The 21,181-nt window shown below is 31.1% G+C and overlaps 1 long non-coding RNA gene across 1 annotated transcript in view; it reads right to left on the reverse strand.

Moving 5' to 3' along the window:
• Positions 1 to 1,084: 1,084 nt before the first annotated feature.
• LOC108954320 overlaps positions 1,085 to 21,181 on the reverse strand; it is a 50,710-nt gene continuing 30,613 nt past the window's right edge. The window contains exon 2 of the long non-coding RNA XR_005545534.1: positions 1,085 to 1,449. This is a non-coding gene — a long non-coding RNA (uncharacterized LOC108954320). The remainder of the gene's footprint in view (positions 1,450 to 21,181) is intronic.

The following is a 21,181-nucleotide window of genomic DNA, read 5'->3' on the forward strand; positions in this document are numbered from 1 at the left end:
AACCTCGCTCTAATACCAAAAATTGTCACCACTTGAAATTCCCATAAAATTTGAATTCAAATGAAAAATAATTTCGCCTCAAATGACGTACAAAATATACGTAATCAATACTCCCTACATAAATATACACCTCTACTCTTGTTGTGTACTGTGATCCAAACCTTAAAAGAGATTCAAAAGCACAAATCTGAACTCCAAAAACTCTACTAATCTATAACGTATTTTGAAAAGTTCCTAAGCACAATAAATGAAATCTCTATGTTTAAGGTATGAGATAATCTTGCCAAGAGCAAAATAGCATAGTAACATTCAATGAGTAATTACATAACATTTTGAGGTATTGCCATAATATATTTTTACCTTGTGTACTGTGATCCACACCTTAAAAGAGATTCAAAAGCACAAATCTGAACTCCAAAAACTCTACTAATCTATAACGTATTTTGAAAAGTTCCTAAGCACAATAAATGAAATCTCTATGTTTAAGGTATGAGATAATCTTGCCAAGAGCAAAATAGCATAGTAACATTCAATGAGTAATTACATAACATTTTGAGGTATTGCCATAATATATTTTTACCTTGTGTACTGTGATCCACACCTTAAAAGAGATTCAAAAGCACAAATCTGAACTCCAAAAACTCTACTAATCTATAACGTATTTTGAAAAGTTCCTAAGCACAATAAATGAAATCTCTATGTTTAAGGAATGAGATAATCTTGCCAAGAGCAAAATAGCATAGTAACATTCAATGAGTAATTACATAACATTTTGAGGTATCGCCATAATATATTTTACCTTATTTCTCAATTATTTGCATGCATATAATAGAAAAAGTCAATCCCTTGAGGGACATATTCTACATAGTTCAAGTACTTATAGCCCAATGCCAATCTAACATGTCAACGATTTCATCTTTTAGCAGCATGTATCATAACAAAAATTCACAAACACGTCAAAAAATCCAGGTACTTCACTGCCATAAAAATCATTACGCGTGCAAATCAACCATGTCAAATTTCCTCATCATTTACTCACTTCAGTAATAATCAACTTAATTTAAACCACAAGTATTTAACTACCTTTCCCGAAAATGATCTAAATTCATTTAAGATGTAAGTCGTGCATTATCACTACATAACTATAACCATGTATGCAATGAATAAAAATAAGTACCGGATGAATGAATGGATAATCTACAATTAAATTGGTCAAACAAAAATTTGTCAAAATATAGTGTCTTAACTTATTGCACAAATATCCACTTAAGGTAGATTAGTTAACTATATCAGTTGCATATTGATATGAAATACATTGCCAAAATTATAAGCTGACTATAATTAAAATCAGTTGCTCAAAGGGAGTGTGAACTTGTACCCTCTCTCTCACATAAAACCTGCCCACCTGAAGACCAATTTCTTACCACAGGATGCTTTATCCATAATCACCTGAACAAAACACAATTACTGTTAAAGAACAAGATATTATGAGATTTAGGAAAAATAATGAGATATCCATCTTGTATACAATGGGACAAGGGTGAAATCATGTCGAGAGAGTAGTTTGGGCTGGAGTTGAGAAATCACCTCATATGGTTTCAAGTCGAGCTCAAAGTCTGAGCTACGTAAGTATCTTATCGAGTCAAGCTCAGCTTGAAAGGCTTGTAAGCTTAATAGAGCTTTTGTTTTTTCATTAATATTTTGCTAGTCACATAGTCACAAAAACAAATCATATACTCGATTGAGAGTATATAAGGTCAAGCTTGAGAGTATTGACTTTAATCTAGTTTAAGCTCGATTATTTCGATTCTCTATTAAGGCAAGTTCAGGCAGAAATTCTAACACAAATGAGCTTCAAGATCAAGCTTGGCATTATTATCAGCTCGACTGGACGTGATTACTCCCCTTAAGTGGGACAATACTGCTTGTTTCAAAAGTAAAATAATAACCTTGTGCAGAGAAACTCGCTAGAGTCACAAAGGTTTACAAACAGAGCCATCAAAACAGTAGAAAACATGAAAAATAAAATCACTTCAATAGTATACAGAAGATTGACATAGCCACCCCATATTTGTGTCTATTTAAAGATCAGGGAAACTTGAAAAGGAACATGATTGCAACAGTAATCACAAAATAATATAGCCAACAAAAGGCAAATGTTCGATCTATAATTTTCTTTCCTGACAGAATTGCTCATGATTCCAATTTATATAGATCCCCTTTTGTTATATTAAGACAAAGCAAGATCAAGAAGGAACACCAAAGGGTAAACTAAATGGAGATTCAAATAATATGGCACGTCCACCCCCTTATGGATTTGCTAACTAATTTGCAAAACATCAACCACAAAATTTCTCAAGGGAACCTATGACTCTATATCAACTTCAGAAAACAGGAGCAAAGTAGCTTATGTTCTATAAAATCAGTACTCCGACGGTCATTCTTCTTTAAAAATCCCAGAAAATAACTGATTTCAATAATTCAACGTTTTAGGCATTCACTTTGTCCTGCCCAGTTTATTTGCACCCACTGATAAAATGTGCAAAGTCTGCCACTGCACAACATCTACCCAAAATTATTCTGCTCTATGTTTCTCCCTAAAGTCAGGACACTAGCATCTCATCACCTCAAATGAATTTCACCCTTGAAAGTCGCCAAAGATCAATGTCAAATACTCACCCAAAATAATAACAATCATCCTAACGTCGAGCTTAAATAATCACCCCAAGGCTCTATTTAAATGATTCCTCAATCAACTCAAGTGCAAAAGTTGGAGAAATCAATACTCCAACAATCACCTCAGGGGAACCAATGACTCAATATTGAAACTAAAGAAAATGGAGCGCAAGCATCAACATCAAAATTATTCTACTCTATATTTCTTCCTAAAATCAGGACACTAGCAAATATTAACCTCAAATGAATTCCATATTTGAAATTTGCTGAACATCCATAGCAAACAATCGCGCAAAGTTCAATCATTTCAACGTCAACATCACATAATCACCCAAAACTACAGAAACCATTTTGCAATCAACTCACCTTCACCCATCAAAAGTTCTAGAAATCATACTCCAATAATCATCTACTCTATATTTCTTTCCAACAGCAACATATAGCTTCTGCCCCCATTACACATTGTCCACCAATTTGCCGAACATCAACCTCATAATTTCTTAAAAGAACCCATCACTTGAGATATCAAACATAAGAAAACAACCCCAAAATTATTATGCTCTACATTTCATTCTAAAATAAGGACATGAGAATTACCTCAACAGAATTTCATCCTTGAAATTTGCCAACCATTAATCTCAAATAATCAACCCCACTTATGAAAAACAAGCAAAGGTCAAGCTCAAAAAGTCACCCAAAATTATTAAAACCATTCCACAATCAACTCACAATATCAACATAGTTCCCTTGTCTCTAGTCCACTAAATCTGATAGCTCATCAAATCCCCAAACATAGTTCCCTCAGCGCCTGCCAAATGGTCTCACAAACTAACCAGGTGGAATTTAGTTTGATCTTATATTGGTTTCTTTGGAAAACGTACATATGCTTAAGACAGAAAAGTAGCCAACCAATCAAAGTGAAAATGACAGAGGACTATTTAGTTAAAAATCCAAGGACCATATAATTTAACATAAGGTGTCATCCAAAAATAACTTAATGCGTTTCTCTTGAAATTTTTTTGTTAAAAAGAAGTCAGAAAAAGTTTTGTCCTTGCCACAAGTATTCATACCATTTACAAAGAACACATTAGTCGTGACAGAAAAAAGCTCTCCTAATGACAATTAAAAGATATGCAATTTTCATTTGGCATTTGGGTGGCTCATTTCATAAATTGACAAACTTCTGTCCAGCAAACTAGCTCTTGCAAGTCAAAAGCAAATTTTACTGCCGGAACACGTCAAACGTCAATTTGAAACACTCGCCCAAAATGATAATAATCATTTTTATAATCAATATACCTCCAAAAAAATGATCAAAATCACTTGCTCTGGAAGCTGTCTGGTTCTATATTTCTTTTTATTTAACTTACCCTCTTAAACGAATATTCATTCTCAAAGTGCCGCTCATCATCCTCAACAATCAAGTAAAATCATATGAATCATTTCGGGCGCGCATGACAACCATTATGTTCCAAAAATAATTTTGGAACAGAAATAGATTTTTCTATTTCTATTTCTAAAAGAGTTTCTAAGCAAAAATAACCGTTTGATAATGACACAAAATTTCCTCTTTTCGGACAGCAGCGGCGGCGACGGCGACAACCTTTAATATAAAAATAAAAATGATTTGGTAACAAAAAAAAAATAAAGAATAAAATAAAATAAATCATAAAAAATACAATAAAAATATCATTTTATTTTAAAATAAATTTATTTTATTTATTCTATTTTATTTTATGAATAAATTTATTTTAAAATGAATAAAAATAACAATAAAATAAATTTATTTTTAATAAAAAAAATAAAATGATAAATAAAAATAATTTACTTATTTTTAAATGAATAAAATGAATATATTTTTTTTATTTTTTAATAAAATGAGGAGAGGCGGAGGAGGAAGAGCAGGCGGGCGTAGAGGACTCACCGAAATTAGGGTTTAGTGGGTGAAATTATTTCTGATTTCTGTTTTAAAAATCAGAAGTAAAAAATTTCTACTTCTAATTAATTTCTGAAAATAAAAAACTGAATAGGTTTATCAATCAGGTTTCTATTCTAAAAACAGTCGGAATAGAAAAATTATTTCGGAACAGAAATTTTGGTTATCATGCACCCCTTCATTTATCCTTCTAGGTTTCTCACCACAATAAGTAAAAAATTTGAACATAACCAAAGTATTATCAAATATCCACTAATTTAACATTACGTAAAGCTCTTAAAACCGCTTTAGTCCTACATCCTGTCACTTTTCTTCTTCCAAACTTCATACTCAATCCCAGTGAAGACCAATCATTACCCTTATCACGCAGCTTTTCTCAACCCTAAAGTGGAGTTTCGATCAATAGGCATGCAAAATTATAGAGACCATTCCATAGCTAAATATTTTAATATTATAACATCTACTCACTGCAAATGATACTTCCTCAAAATTACACATTGTTTCCACATCAACCTCCAACCAATAATCGCCCAAAACTAGAAAATTATACAAATCATCCTGTAATCACCTAACAAGATCAATATAGCTGCCGAATCTCCTATTCCATACAAAGACCCAGCAAACATGAAAAGGAAAATGACTGGAGTAGTAGTCACAAGAAAATCTAGTAACAAAGAAAAATTTCAAAGAATTTCTTCCGCAAAAAATACGTATCTTGATTTGAATTTATATAGATCCACCATTTTCTTCGTTAGGACAGAGCAAGGTCAAGCAGGAAAACCCATAATAAGGGGATAAACAAATGAGTAGAACATGCCAATTCACAACATACAAATAGCAGAAGTAGAAAGCATATTTCAATCAAAACTCATCATTGTCCACCATCCTTCGCTCACCACCAGTAGTGTCATACTCTATTTTCAGTGATCTCTCTATAATCAATCTTATCAGTCAGCCATAGAAAACCATTTTCCAGCTCACCACACTGAGACCTCGAGAGCATACTAGGGATTTCTAATGGTATAATAGTTAGTCGACAAATTTCCACCAGATATCAATCAAAACCCATCCTTGTCAACCATCCTTCGCCGTGTCATACTCTAATGTCAGTGATCTCTCTATGATCAATCTTACCAGTCAGCCACCAAAAAACATCTTCCAGAACACCACATGGACACCTCATTTGCGGCTCTCCAATCTAAACACCATCAATGGACATATGAATCCATCCTTGTCAACCATCCTTCGCCCCCCACCAGTTGTGTCATACTCTAATGTCAGTGATCTCTCTATGATCAATCTTACCAGTCAGCCACCAAAAAACATTTTCCAGAACACCACATGGACACCTCATTTGCGGCTCTCCAATCTAAACACCATCAATGGACATATGAATCCTTCCACTTATCACTAGACACTATTATTACTTTGTCCTTAAATTTTGCTAACCCAAGAAAGCCAAGATAAGTCGAAATTTAGCAGCCTAGACATTCTCCTCCTTTAGTTAGCCCAAAAAACCACTTGATCATCAAAAAAATACTGAGTGAGAGAAATGTGAAATTGTCAAATGACAATTCGGAACCTTGTTGACAATGCTCTCTCAACAGTCAAGTAGATCATCTTACTTATGTCAACTACCATTGCTATTGAGATATCTAAAACCTTGCAGTTAATAAAGCAACTGAGGAATAGATTCGACTAACACTCGATAAAATCTACCATAATGCGCATTATGTTCTTTAAAGGCAAATTTATACTCCAAATTTTGTTTCAAAATAACAGGTCTCAGTGATATATAGAAAATTGCAATCCAGTTACCAAAACTGAAAATTAAGAAGTCTCACTATTCTTAAAAACAGACAGACATGTTCCAAAACCTCTCTGACAAAGAACTTTTAAAAAACAAACATATATAGAGAAGGAGAAAACCAGAGTTCTAACTTATTTTGCAGAAAAAGATATTTGAAAACTTCCTGCTCATAAACCTAATGAGAAATAAATTGAAAAACTTGTAATAGAATCTAAAATAATATGCATGACATTCTTCGAAAGCAAATTTAAACTTACAATGCTTGAAAATAGTAGGTCTTATACAAAATAGAGTAAGGAAGAAAATTGTCATTATTTGCAAGATATGTAAACAACTTTGAATTCCTCTAGGACAGAAAACTTGCAATCAAGAAGTAGATATTTATAATGGAAAAAACATAAATCTCAAAATTCTTTAGAATAGAAAAAAAAGGGTAATCTCTTTAACAGAGAACTTTTAAAATAGAGATAAGTAAACAAAATGAGAAAACAAAAGTGGCACAAAAGAGATATTTGCAAACACACTGCTCATAAAGCTATTGAGCGATAGTTTGATAAACTTGTGATGGAATCTAAAATAATTTGGATGACGTCCTTTAGAAGCAAGTTTAAACTCCTAATGTTGTTTGAATATAGTAGGCCTTGTACATAACAAAGTTTGGAGGAAGCTTGCCATAATTTGCAAGATATCGGAGCTAGTCTAATGAAAACGTTGAATCCAGTCACTCAAAGGCAGGAAACTTAAAGTCCAGAAGTTAATATTTAGAAAGGAAAAAACAAAAAGTCTTGCAATTTTAAAAAAAAAGAGGAATTAGATAATCTGATTAACAAAACATTTGGACCGACTTTGGAAAAAAAATTGAATCCAGTTACTCGAAGACAGGATACTTAAAATCAAGAAGTAAACATTTTGAAAAAACAAAATGAAAGTCTCACAACAGAGATATATATTAGAAAATCTATTTAACAAAGAACTTTTAAAAATACAAAACAACAAAAAAATTGTGTATGTTCTTTTGGCAAAAAGAGAGATTTACATGCCTACTACTCATAAGCTATTGAGAAATCGGTTGGAAAAACTTGAGATAGAGTCTAAATTAACTTACATGACGTTCTTTAAAAGCAAATTTAAACTCCCAATGCTTTTTTAAAATAGTAAATGTTGTACAAAACAGAGTAAGGAAGTAAAATGCCATCAATTCTCCACCATTTACAAACGGTTATGAAAGAAAACTTTCAATCTGGTTGCTACGTGATAGAAAACTTTAAAATCAATAGTTAATATTTAGAAAGCACAACAAGTCTCAGAATTCTTTAAAACAAAGAGATATTAGAAAATCTGTTTAACAAAGAACTTTTCAAACAGAGAAATAAGTAGACAGACGGAGAAAACAAAAGTTTTAAGATATGGGAAAAAAAAAAAGAGATACTTGCAAACCTTTTGCTCACAAGGCTATTACAAAATAGATTGGAAAAACTTGTGTGTAGAATCTAAAATGATTTGCATGGCGTCTTTATAAGCAAGTTGAAATCCCAATATCGATTGAAAATAGTAGATCTCAGACAAAACAGAGTAAAGAAGGAAATAACCATCATTTCCACAATTTACAAAAAATTTTGAAAGAAAACTTTAAACCCAATTACTTTTTGATAGAAAACTTAGAATCAAGAAGCTAATATTCAGAAATGACAACACAAAAGTCTCAAAATTCTTTAAAACAGAGAGAGATAATGGGGAGACTGTTTAGCAAAGAACTTTTAAAACAGAGAGATACAAGTACACAAAAAGGAGAAAACAAAAGTCTAAGATTTTTGGCAAAATATTAGATTCTAGCAAACCTATTGCAAAATAGATTGAAAACAATTGTGATAGTATCTAAAATAATTTGCATGAAGTTCTTTAAAGGCAAACAAAATAAAAGTCTCAGCTCTTTAAAACACAGAGAGATATTAGGAAATCTCTCTACCGAAGAAATTCTGCCAAACTTTCTGCTCAAAAACCTATTGAAAAATAGATTGGAAATTCCAATGAAAATTTAAACTCTCAATCACGTTTGAAAATAGTTGGTCTTGTACAAAAACAGAGTAAGGAAAAAATTGCCAAAATTGGCAACATTTGTACACTACTTTGAAAGAAAGCTTTAAATCGGGTCACTCAATGACAGAATACTTAAAATCAAGAACTTAATACTTAAAAAGAAACAAAAACAAAGTCTCACAATTTTTTTAAAACTGAGAGAGATATTAGGAAATCTCTTTAAAAGAAAATTTAAATTCCCAATGCTGTATGGAAAAATAGTAGGTCTTATACAAATCAAAGTAAGGAAGAAAAATGCCAAGATTTTCAACATTTGAAAACGACTTTGGAAAAAAAAAAGAACTTCGAATCCTGTTACTTGAAAACAGAAAGCATAAAATCAAGGGCTTAATATGTAGAAAAGACAAAATAAAATTCTCACATTCTTTAAGACAGAGACATATTAGGGTATCTCTTTAACAAAGAACCTTTTAAATTAAAGAGACAAGTATACAAAAGGGCATAACAAAAGTCAAAGTTTTTTGAAGAAAACGAGATACTAGCAAACCTTTTGCAAACCTTTTGCTCATAAAGCTATGGAGAACTAAATTCGAACAACTTGTCATAGATAATAAAATAATTTGCTAGATGTTCCTTATAAGCAAATTTAAATTCCTAATGTTGTTTTAAAAATAGTATGTCTTGTACAAATCAGACTATTAAAGAAGATTGCCATGATTTGCAATATATGGTAATGACTTTATTAGACAACTTTAAATCTGATTGCTCTTTGACAGAAAACTTTAATATTAAGAAAGGAGAAAACAAAAGTATCGGAATTCTTTAAAACCGACAAAAATATTAGGAAATCTCTTTAACAAAGATGATTTAAAATAGAGTAATAAGTATACAAAAGAGAAAACAAAAGTTTAAGTTTTTTGGAAAAAAGGAGATATGTGCAAACCTTCTGCTCATTAAGCTATTGAGAAAGAGATTGGAATATCTTGTGATAGAATCTAATATAATTTGCTTGATGTTCTCTAGAAGCCAATTTAAAATTCCAATGTAATTTGGAAAAATAGTAGGTCTTGCACAAATTTGCCCAAATTTGTAACATTTGGAAATGAATTTCAAAGAAAACTTTAGATCCAGTTACTCAAAAATGGAAAATTCAAGAAGTCTATTTAGAAAGGACGAAAACATATGGTCACAATTCTTTATTACATAGAGATATTAACAAATCTCTTTAAGAAAGAACTTTTAAAACAGAGAGATAAAGATAAAGAATAAAACAAAAGTTCAGGTTTTTGGCGCATAAAAGAGATACTAGCAAGCTTCATAAAGTAATTCAAAATCAGATTGGAAAGGCTTGTGATAGAATCTAAAATAATTTGCATGACGTTTTTAAGAGCAAATTTAAACTCCCAATGTTGTTTGAAAACAATAGGGTCTTGTTTGGAGGAAAATTGCCATAATTTGTAAGATTTGGAAACTACTTTTAATAAAATCATTGAATATAAGTCACTCAAAGGCAGGAAACTTAAATTCAAGAACTTAATATTTAGAGAGGACAAAACAAAACTCTTGCAATTTTTAAAATAGAATGATCTATTTAACAAAACATTTTAAATGACTTTAGAAGAATATTTTGAATCCGGTTACTTAAAGACAGGATACCTAAAATAAAGAAGTTAATATTTTGAAAAAACAAAGTAAAAGACTCACAATTCTTTAAAACAGAGATATATTATGAAATCTGGTTGACACAGAACTTTTAAAAATACAAAAAAAGGACAAAATAGTAGTGTACGTTCTTTTGGCAAAAAAGAGAGATTTGCAAATAATTCACACGACATTCTTTAAAAGCAAATTAATTCTGATGAAGCTGTTGAGAAATCGATTGGAGAAACTCGCAACAAAATCTAAATTAATTCACATGACATTCTTGAAAATAGTAAGTCTCGTACAAAACAGAGTAAGGAATAAAAATGCCATCATTTCTACCATACAAACAATTATGGAAGAAAACTTTAAATCCAGTTGCTCTATGATAGAAAACTTTAAATCAAGAAGTTAATATTTAGAAAGGACAACACAAAAGTCTCAAAATTTATTTAAAACAGAGAGGTAAGAAATTTCAAAATAGTGAGGTACACAAAAATAGAAAACAAAAGTTATAAGTTTTGGGGAAAAAGAGATGCTTGCAAACCTTCTGATCATGAATCTATAAAGAAATAACTTGGTAAAACTTGTATATAGAATCTAAAATAATTTGTGTGACATTCTTTAAAAGCAAATGTAAACTCCCAATCCAATGTTGATTGAAAATAGTAAATCTGAAACAAAACAGAGTAAGGAAGAAAAATACAATCATTTCCACCATTTACAAACATGTTGAAAGAAAACTTTAAACCGGTTGCTTTCTCTCTCACAGAGAGAGATATTTTTACAAAATGTCAGAAATTCCCAGAAAAAACAAAGATATATTCAAAAGGAGAAAACAAAATTGAGCTAATTTGGCAAAAAAGAGATATTTGAAAACTCGCTGTTCATATATAGTTATTAATAAAGTGATTCCGTGTGACGTTCTTTAAAAAGAAAAATGGTATAAAAGACGAATCTAGTTACAATTTAAAATAGAGTGAGATTTTAACGAAATGTCAGAACTTCCGACAAGTAAAAGGATATTTCAAAAGGAGAAAATAAAAGTTCAACTTATATGGAAAAAAAGAGATACTTGAAAACTTGCTTTACAAAATAGAGCAAGGAAGAAACTTGTCATTATTTGCAACATTTGGAAACAACTTTGAGGAGAAACATTAAATCCAGTTATACTCTCTTTAACAAAAAACTTAAACTCAAGAAGTTAATATTTAGAAAGGACAAAACAAAAGTATCACACCTCCTTTAATTAAAGAAATGTTTTACAAAATGAATTTAATAAAGCATTGTCAAAAAAGAGATCTATTCAAAAGGAGAAAACAAAACTTTAAACTTATTTTGCAAAAAGAGAAATTTGAAAACTTGCTCAACAGAAAGCTATGAGGAAGCACATTGAAAAAACATGTGAAAGAATCTAAAACAGTTTGCATGATATTGTTTCAAAGAAAATTTAAACTCCCCAAGTTGTTTGAAAAAAAGTAGGTCTTGTACAAAACAAAGTAAGGAAGAAAATTGTCATAATTTGCAACATTTGGAAACAACCTTGAGGAGAAACTTTAAATCCAGTTATATTCTTTAACAGAAAACTTAAAACCAAGAAGTTAATATTCAGAAAGGACAAAACAAAGGTATCACAGCTCATTTAAACAAAGAACATTTTCACGAAATGTCTACAATAAAGAACTATAAAAAGAGAGATATATTCAAACGGAGAAAACAAAAGTGTAAACTTATTTGGCAGAAAAAAGAGATTTGAAAACTTGCTGCTCATAAAGCTATGAGGAAATACATTGGAAAAACTTGCGAAGGAATCTAAAATAATTTGCATGATGTTCTTTAAAAGCAAAATTATACTCCCAAATAGTTTGAAAAAAAGTAGGTAGGTCTTGTACTAAACAGAGTAAGGAAGAAAATTGTCATAACTTGCAACATTTGGGGAGAAACGTTAAAATCCAGTTATACTCTTTAACAGAAAACTTAAACTAAAGAAGTTAATATTTAGAAAGGACAAAACAAAAGTATCACAGCTCCTTCAAACAAGTAACATTTTTACAAAATGTCATAATAAAGAACTGTCAAAAAGACACATAAAGAACTGTAAAAAGAACTGTAAAACTTAAAATCAAGTTAATATTCAGAAATGACAAAACAAAACTATCATAGCTCTTTCAAATAGAGAACATTTTTACCAAATGTCTATAATAAAAAGCTGAAAAAAAAAAGAGATATATTGAAAAGGAGAAAACAAAAGTTTAAACTTATTTGAAAAACAAGAGATTCAAAAACTTGATGCTCATAAAGCTATGAGGAAATACATTGTGAAAGAATGTAAAATAATTCGCATGACATTCTTTACAAGAAAATTTAAACTCCCAAAATGGTTCGGAAAAAAGTAGGTCTTGTACAAAAAAGTGTAACGAAGAAAATTGTCAAAATGTGCAACATTTGGAAACAACTTTGAAGAGAAACTTTAAATTCAGTCCTACTCTTTAACAGAAAACTTAAACTCAACACGCTAATATTAAGAAAGGACAAAACAAAAGTATCACAGCTTTTTCAAACGGAGAACATTTTATGAAATGTTATAATAAAGACCTGTCAAAAAAGAACATAAAGAATTGTAAAAAGAACTGTAAAACATAAACTCAAGAAGTTAATATTCATAAAGGACAAAACAAAAGTATCATAGCTCTTTCAAACACAGGACATTTTTACTAAATGTCTGTAAAAAGAACTGTAAAAAAAAAAGAGGGATATATTAATAAGGAAAAAACAAAAGTTTAAACTTATTTGGCAAAAAAGGTATATTTGAAAACTTGCTGCTCATAAAGCTATGAGGAAATACAGTGGAAAAAGAATCTAAAATAATTTGCACGACGTTCTTTAAATGCAAATTTAAACTCCCAAAATGGTTTGAAAAAAGTAGGTCTTGTACAAAATAGAGTAAGGAAGAATATTATCATATTTTGCAACATTTGTAAACAACTTTGAGGAGAAACTCTAAATCCAGTCATACTCTCAACAGAAAACTTAAACTCAAGAAATTAATATTCAGAAAGGACAAAACAAAAGGATCAAACCTCCTTTGAATTGAGAACATTTTTACTAAATGTCATAATAAAGAACTGTAAAAAAAGACATGTATTCAACAGGAGAAAACCAAAGTTTAAACTTATTTGGAAAAAAAGAGATATAAACTTGCCGCTCATAAAGTTACGAGGAAATAGATTGGAAAAACTTGTGAAAGAATCCAAAATAATTTGCACGACCTTCTTTAAAAGCAAATTTAAATTCCCTGAGTCGTTTGAAAAATGTTTGTCTTGTACAAACAAAGAAAGGAAGAAAATTGTCATATTTTGCAACATTTAGAAGCGACTTTGAGGAGAAACTTTTAAATCCAGTTACTCTTTTACAGAAACTTAAAATTTAAAAGTTAATATTTAGAAATGACAAAACAAAAGTATCACACCTCTTACAAACACAGATAGATTTTACGAAATATCTTTAAAAAAAGTTTCTAAAAAGAAAAATACATTCAAATGGAGAAAACAAAAGTTTAAACTTATTTGGCAAAAAAAATGTATTTGAAAACTTGCCACTGCATTGGAAAAACTTGTGAAAGAATCTAAACTACTGTGCAAGACATTTCTTCAAAAGCAAATTGAAACTCCCATTGTTGTTTGCAAAATGTAGGTCTTGTACAAAACAGAGAAAGTAAAAATTGTCATAATTGGCCACATTTAGAAACAACTTTGAGGAGAAACTTTAAATCCAGTTATACTCATTAACAGAAAACTTACATTCGAGAAGTAAATATTTAGAAAGGACAAAACAAAAGTATCACAGCTCTTTCAAACAGAGAACATCTTTACAAAATCTCATAAAAAAGAACTGTCAAAAAAGACAAATATAGAATTGTAAAAAGAACTGTAAAACTTAAACTCAAGAAGTTAATATTCAAAAAGGACAAAATAAAAGTATCACGGCTCTTTCAAACATAGAACATTTTTACGAAATATCTCTAATAAAGAACTGTAAAAAAGAAAAAAGAAAAAAGAAAAAAAAGAAAGATACATTCAAAGGAGAAAACAAAAGTTTAAACTTACTTCGCAAAAAAGAGATATTCAAAAACTTGCCGCTCATTAACCTATGAGTAAATACGCTGAAAAACTTGTGAAAGAATCTTAAATAATTTGCAAACTCCCAAAATGGTTTGAAAAATGTAGGTCTTGTACAAAACAAAGGAAGAAAATTATCATATTTTGCAACATTTGCAAAGAACTTTGATGAGAAAATCTGAATCCAGTTATACTCTTTTAACAGAGAGCTTAAACTCAAGAAGTTAATATTCAGAAAGGACAAAACAAAAGTATCACAGCTCTTTTAAATGGAGAACATTTTTATGAAATGTCACAATCAATAATTGTCAAAAAAGACATGTATTCAAAAGGAGAAAACAAAAATTTTTAACTTAGTTTAAAAAAAGAGATATAAGCTTGCTGCTCATAAAGTTGACAAAATAGATTGGAAAAACTTGTGAAAGAATCCAAAAAATTTCCATGACCTTCTTTGAAAGCAAATTTAAACACCTAAGTTGTTTGAAAAAAGTGTCTTGAACAAATAGAGGAAGGAAGAAAATTGCCATAATTTGCAACATTTGGAAACGATTTTGTGAAGAAACTTTTAAATCCGGCTACTCTTTTGCAGAAACTTAAAATCAAGAACTAAATATTTAGAAATGACAAAACAACAGCATGAAACATCTTTCAAACAGAGATAGATCCTCATGAAATGTCTTTAAAAAAGTTCCAAAAAAGAGAAATATATTGAAAATGAGAAAACAAAAGTTTAAACTTATTGGGCAAAAAAGAGGTATTTGAAAACTTCCCACTCATAAAGCTATGAGGAAATACATTGGAAAAACTTGTGAAAGAATCTAAAATACTTTGCAAGACGTTCTTTAAAAGCAAATTGAAACTCCCAAAGTTGTTTGAAAAATGTAGGTCTTGTACAAAACAAGAGTAAGGAAGAAATTGTCATAATTGGCAACATTTGGAAGCAACTTCGAGCAGAAATTTTAAATCCAGTTATATTCTTTAACAGAAAACTTAAACTCAAGCAGTTAATATTCAGAAAGGACAAACCATAAGTAGCATAGCAGTTTCAAACAGATAACATTTTTATGAAATGTCATTATAAAGAACTATCAAAAAAGACATATTCAAAGCAGAAAACAAAATTAAACTTATTTGGCAAAACAGAGATACTTGAAAACTAATTATGAGGAAATAGATTGGAGAAACTTGTGAAAGAATCCAAAATAATTTGCATGACCTTCATTAAAAGCAAATTTAAACTGCCAAAGATGTTTGAAAGTGTGTCGTTAAAAACAGAGTAAGGAAGAAAATTGTCATAATTCGCAACATTTGGTAACAACTCTGGGGAGAAACTTTTAAATCCAATTACTCTTTGACAGAAAACTTAACATCAATAAATTAATATTTAGAAATGACGAAACAAAAGTAACACGCCTCCGTCAGACACAGAGATTTTCATGAGAAGTCTTCCAAAAAGTTTTCAAAAAAGAGAAATATATCCAAAAGGAGAAAACAAAAGTATCACATCTTCACCAAAAAAAAAAACAAAGTATCACACCTCTGTCAAACAAAGATTTTCACGAAATGTCTTTCAAAAAGTTTTCAGAAAAGAGAAACATATCCAAAAGGAGAAAACAAAAGTTTGAACTTATTTGGCAAAAAAGAGATATTTGAAAACTTGCCACTCAAAAGTTTTGGGAAATACATTGGAAAAAGTTGTGAAAGAATCCAAAATAATTTGCACGGCCTTCTTTAAAAGCAAATTTAAACTCCAAAAGTTGTTTGAAAAAAAGTAGGTCTCATACAAAACAGAGTAAGCAAGAAAATTGTCATAATGTGCAACATTTGGAAACAACTTTGAAGAGAAACTTATAAATCCAATTACTGTTTAACAGAAAACTTAAAATCAAGAAGTTAATATCGAGAAATGGCAAAACAAACGTATCACACCTCTTTCAAACACAGATAGAATTTTACAAAATGTCTTTAAAAGGTTTTCAAAAAAGAGAAATATATTCAAAAGGAGAAAACAAAAGTTTAAAACTTATTTGGCAAAAAAGAAATATTTAAAAAACTTGCTGCTCATAATTTGAAAAACTTGTGAAAGAATCTGAAATAATTTGCATTACCTTCTTTAAAAGCAAATTTAAACTCTCAAAGTTGTTTGAAAAAAGTAGGTCTTGTACAAAATAGAGTAAGGAAGAAAATTGTCATAATTTGCAACATTTGAAAACAACTTTGAGGAGAATCTTTAAATCCAGTTATACTCTTTTAACAGAAAACTTAAACTCAAAAAGTTAATATTCAGAAAGGACAAAACAAAAGTATCACAGCTCTTTTAAACAGAGAACATTTTTACAAAATGTCATAATAAAGAACTATAAAAAAAGACAGATATATTTAAAGGAGAAAACAAAATTAAACTCATTTGGCAAAAGAGATATTTGAAAACTTGCTTGCTGTTTAGAAAAGTTATGAGGAAATATATTAGAAAAGCTTGTGAGACTCCAGAACAATTTGCACGACTGTCTTTAAATGCAAATTTGAAGTGCCAAAGTTGTTTGAAAAAGTGTCTTGTACAAAACAGGGTAAGGAAGAAAATTGTCAAAATTCGCAACATTTGGAAAAGACTGAAGGAAAAACTTTTCAATCCACTCACTCTTTAACAGAAAAATTAAAATCAAGAAGTTAATATTTGGAAATCACAAAACAAAAGTATCACACCTCTTTCAAAAAAAAGATAGATTTTCACAAAATGTCTTTCAAAAGTTTTCAAGGAAGAAAAATATATCCACAAGGAGAAAACAAAAGTTTAAATTCATTTGGCAAAAAGAAATATTTGAAAACTTGCCGTTCATAAAGCTATGAGGAAATACATTGGAAAAACTTTGTGAAAGAATCTTAAATACTCTGCATGACATTCTTCAAAAGCAAATTTAAACTCCCAAAGTTGATCTGGAAAAGTAGTCTAGTACAAAAGAGACTAAGGAAGAAAATTGTCATAATTTGCAACATTTGGAAACGACTTTGAGGAGGAACATTAGAAGTTAATATTGAGAAATGACAAAATAAAAGTATCACGCCTCTTGCAAAAAGACAGATGTTTACAAAATGTCTCTAAAGAGGTTTTCAGAAAAGAGAGATATATTCGAAAGGAGGAAACAAAAGTTTAAAACTTGGCAAAAAAGAGAAATTTGAAATCTTGCTGCTCATATAGCTATGAGGACATACGGTAGAAAAACATGTGAAAGAATCTGAAATAATTTGCATTACCTTCTTTAAAAGCAAATTTAAACTCCCAAATTGGTTTGAAAAAAAGTAGGCCTTGTACAAAACAAAGTAAGGAGGAAATTTGTCATAATTTGCAACATTTGGAAACGACTTTGAGGAGAAACTTTAAATCAAGAAGTTAATATTTGGAAATCACAAAACAAAAGTATCACACCTCTTTCAAAAAAAGATAGATTTTCACAAAATGTCTTTCAAAAAGTTTTTAAGGAAGAAAAATATATCCACAAGGAGAAAACAAAAGTTTAAATTCATTTTTCAAAAAGAAATATTTGAAAACTTGCCGTTCATAAAGCTATGAGGAAATACATTGGAAAAACTTTGTGAAAGAATCTTAAATACTCTGCATGACATTCTTCAAAAGCAAATTTAAACTCCCAAAGTTGATTGGGAAAAAGTAGTCTAGTACAAAGAGAGTAAGGAAGAAAATTGTCATAATTTGCAACATTTGGAAACGACTTTGAGGAGGAACATTAGAAGTTAATATTGAGAAATGTCAAAATAAAAGTATCACGCCTCTTGCAAAAAGACAGATGTTTACAAAATGTCTCTAAAGAGGTTTTCAAAAAAGAGAGATATATTCGAAAGGAGGAAACAAAAGTTTAAAACTTGGCAAAAAAGAGAAATTTGAAAACTTGCTGCTCATATAGCTATGAGGAAATACGGTAGAAAAACATGTGAAAGAATCTGAAATAATTTGCATTACCTTCTTTAAAAGCAAATTTAAACTCCCAAATTGGTTTGAAAAAGTAGGCCTTGTACAAAACAAAGTAAGGAGGAAAATTGTCACAATTTGCAACATTTGGAAAGCGACTTTGAGGAGAAACTTTGAATCAAGAAGTTAATATTTGGAAATCACAAAACAAAAGTATCACAGCTCTTTTAAACGAAGAACAGTTTTACAAAATGTCATAATAAAGAGCTGTCAAAAAAGAGAAATATATTCAGAAGGAGAAAACAAAAGTTTAAACTTATTTGGCAAAAGGAGATATTTTGAAAACTTGCTGCTCATAAAGCTATTTAGAAAGAGATTCTTGTATGCGGTTCTTTAAAAGCAAAATGGTATAACAAGACAAATATACTAAGTCATGGATAAATCACAGTGAGGAAAAAATTCCATCACGTACAGCATTTAGCAAAGCAAAATGGTAAAGAAAAGCACGGGTGCAAGATTTGTAGCAAAATGATTACAAGGCTTGATCTGAGGATAAGCAATAGTGAATCAAGGTGCTTTGCCAAAATCAAAGTACACCAAACAGTATGATTTGTGGAGGCATGTCACCGTCTTGATATGTTCACGTTACAACAGGATCACCAAACAGGTTGAAAAACCAAAAACTCTGGCAAACGATCAAGTTACTCTGTAACAAAGAAGTTTCTAAGCACTAGTTTCATATTCTATGTACAAAACAAAAATCTGAACTTCTTTTAAGAAAGAGCACAGATTTGTTGAAAAATTACTGCTCAAAGAGATATTCTAGCATAAGTCATGTTCTTTAGAAGAAAATTTCCACTCCTAAAGAAGATCCGAGAAATAAAAGGTTTTGGCAGAAATCAGAGTAAGGAATCAAAACCCCATCTCCTCCGACGAGATTTACGCCCCAAACGACAGCAGCATAATCATCACGCAACAACACCCATTCAACCAAGCCAGAGAGAAAAAATTCGAGATACTCACAGGTCCGCCTCAACTCCAGCACGCCCTCGAATCCGTCGCCCGCCCTAACGTCGTTGCTCAGCCCCGCCTTTGCAGACAGAGAGCGCGCCGAGCCCCGATCATAACCCCATTCCTTCCTCTCTCTCTGTGGCCCCCACACGGGGCGTCCCGTCTTCGACGATCGGCCGCACGGCCGAAGCAGACGCAGCTCCGGCACCTCCCATTGAGCCGGAATGTGGCTCCGTCGAGAGAGGAAAGGAAGCAAGCGGAGGGGACAACATGCGAAGCAGAAGAAGAAGAAGAAGAAGAAGAAGAAGGTGGGAGAGATGATGCGACTGGACCGATGAAGCCGTAGCGAATGTGTAGCGTCTTTTCGCCCGCCGTTCCGAATTTGCCCCTTGCAGAATAGGAAAGTCGATTGAGGTCGAAACGGTAAATTGGCTACGGCTAACAGTAACTTATTTAATTCGTCTGTCGTTCCAAATTTGCCCCTTGTGGAATAGGAAAGTGGGTTGGGCGCGTGAGGTCGAAACGGTAAATTGGCGACGGCTAACCTCTTCAGGTAATCAGCGTGGTGGATTTGTTTCAATTTATTTGATATGATGTAATCCTAACAACGGCTACAGTAACTTACCTAATTCGAAGTTGCAGTTGTAGTAAGTAATTTTCCTTCTAATTAGGAAATCGAGCGTGCCCTAATCCTTGACATTCTTCTTAATTATACTTATTCATAATTAATAAAGTCTTATCGTAGTAGTACAAGCTATTATATCACGAAAGCAAACTTATATTATAAAATTGTATTTTGTGTATGTAAATTTAGCTTCAGCATAATTAAATTACCTGTTGCGTTGGTAAGTATTATATGAATGCAAAAAATTATCTTACCACTCACAAATTAACGTAAATTGCCCACGTCAAAAATATAATATAAATAAATATCTTCAATCAGTCAATTTTGCACAAAAATAAACTCTGAATAAGCGTACGTTTGTTACATAGAAGATCAACATTTTGGAGCATATTTTCCAAAATTTGATCACTTGTTTATTTTATAAATTGTTTACAAATATGTTTAAACATGAATTAAAATTAATAATAAAATATTATTTATTGACTAGTTATTTTGAACAATAAAAATCATTAATTTTGGAAAAAAAAAATTCATATCACTTGTTTTCTGCAAAACAAACATATAATGAATGTCTATAAATTTTTACTCGGTAAAAAGTCAAAGTGGAACCTCGCTTTAAAAGCATAATCTTGTGAGTTAGTATAGCAAGGACCACATTTCCAACTAAACTAGAGCTCTCTGAGATGGCAATATGAAGATGTAAAATTAGATTCCTTTTACCCAACAACACGAGTGACATAAGGGAAAAGGAATACATTCGAGGTTTCTAAGATATCTTGGTTGCTTTTGGTGCATCCTTTAGTAAAATTGTACTTACTCTTCACGCAATTCAGTGTATGTCGTCACGTGAAAGCTACAATTTATATCACGAATATTTGGAAAGTCATATTAGATAAAATGTTAAATTATGACTTGAGTTTTCGCTAGAAAAGAGGAAATATAAAATAAAATATATTTAAGGAAAATTTCTTCTTGCGGAAACTTGCGGAATCCGAATTGAAGAAGAAGAGTGAAGCCTCTAGACGTGGATGATTAAAGTGGGCCCAGGCCTACATCGCTGAATTCCTTATTTTTGGTCTTCTTCTGCACGTGATTCCTTCTGCACGCATAAGAGAAGGTGGGGCCTAAAAGTCAAGGGCGCACACCCACGCATACGTATAAAAGGCTTCTTCGTTCCTTCTTCGCAAAATAGCCGCCGAAGTGATATTGTTGCCGAAGCCCTACGTACGTGAGAAGCTGCACGTCCACTTCGCTTGAAGAAGATCTGCAAGATCTTGAAGCCTCGCGAAGCCGTACGTAAAGAGTTTTGAATGCGCGGTAATTTTGTGCCGTGAGTTTTATCTCCCAAGTGAGTTGTTATTTATACACTTTGGGTTTGAGGTTAAATCTAGGTGTATGAAACATT

This window comes from Eucalyptus grandis, chromosome 8, assembly GCF_016545825.1.
Source record: "Eucalyptus grandis isolate ANBG69807.140 chromosome 8, ASM1654582v1, whole genome shotgun sequence".
Lineage (NCBI taxonomy): Eukaryota > Viridiplantae > Streptophyta > Magnoliopsida > Myrtales > Myrtaceae > Eucalyptus > Eucalyptus grandis.